We start from the raw sequence: 1,389 nt of genomic DNA on the forward strand, positions 1-1,389 counted from the left end.
GTCTTGGGCGTCACATGACCATCCACACTGGAGAGAAACCTTATCAGTGTTCACACTGTGACAAGAGATTCAGTCAGTCATCGTATCTGAAAACACATGAGATGATCCACACTGGAGAGAAACTGTTCACTTGTGATCAATGTGGAAAGAGTTTCTCAAGCAAACCAAGTCTTGAGTGTCACATGAGAATTCACACTGGAGAGAAACCTTATAAGTGTTCATACTGTGACAAGAGATTTAGTATTTCACCACATCTGAAAATACATGAGAGGATCCACACTGGAGAGAAACCTTATCAGTGTTCACACTGTCACAAGAGATTCAGTCAGTCAGGAGAGCTGAAAAAACATGAAACAATCCCACACTGGAGAGAAACCACACACATGTGATCAGTGCGGGAAGAGTTTCAGACTAAAAGGGCTACTTGCAGCACACATGAAAGTTCATAATGAAAAGAAACGGTATGCTTGTAATCAGTGTGGGAAGAGTTTCACACATTTATCAAGTCTTAAAACACACATAAATGTTCACACTAGAGAGAAACTGTATGCATGTGATCAATGCGACAAAGTGTTTTTGAGAGCTTCACTCCTGGAGCAGCACCTGAGAGTTCATACAAAAGAGAAACCATATTCATGTCATTCGTGTGGAAAGAGTTTCTCACAACTACAACATTTGAAAGAACATCAGAAAATACACACTGGTGTGAGAGAGTACATGTGCTTTGAGTGTGAGAAGACTTTTACTACAGCGAGCAATTTGAAAATGCATGAGAGGATCCACACTGGAGAAAAACCTTACACGTGTAATCAGTGTGGAAAGAGTTTTATAAGAAAAGGAGAACTTAAAACACACATGAACATTCACACTGGACTAAAACTGTATAAGTGTTCACACTGCAACAAGGGCTTCAGTTATTCAGGACATCTGAAAACACATGAGAGGATCCACACTGGAGAGAAACCGTATCACTGCACTGAATGTGGGAAGTGTTTCAATAATTCATCTTCTCTACACAGACATATAAGAAACATTCACAGTAAGTAGATCATCTTCAGATCCAGTACTTTCAGATCTGATGCTGCACCCTCAACAAATGCAACACAGTTATTCGTGAAGCATTAAAATATCATCTGGATCCTAACCAGTCATTACAAGTGACATGACAAAGAAACATTACCTACAGTGTTAACATTGAAAAAAGTTCATTTTCAAAACCAGCAGATTCAACTGAGAGGTTCAGATCAACTCAAAGATGGAGTTCCTCCACAAAGAACAACGTCAAAAAGTGTTATTGTTGTGTATCATTTTGCTTAATCATATAAATGATATCATTGTGCTTTCGAATGAGTTTCACATTATGTTCAATTATCTTACTTGTTAAATTAC

The 1,389-nt window shown here is 38.4% G+C and overlaps 1 pseudogene; it reads left to right on the forward strand.

Moving 5' to 3' along the window:
• Positions 1-14: 14 nt before the first annotated feature.
• On the forward strand, positions 15-1,047 carry LOC141343976 (uncharacterized; annotated as a pseudogene).
• The last annotated feature ends 342 nt before the right edge of the window (positions 1,048-1,389 follow it).

This window comes from Garra rufa, chromosome 1 (assembly GCF_049309525.1).
Source record: "Garra rufa chromosome 1, GarRuf1.0, whole genome shotgun sequence".
In the NCBI taxonomy this organism is placed as follows: Eukaryota; Metazoa; Chordata; class Actinopteri; order Cypriniformes; family Cyprinidae; genus Garra; species Garra rufa.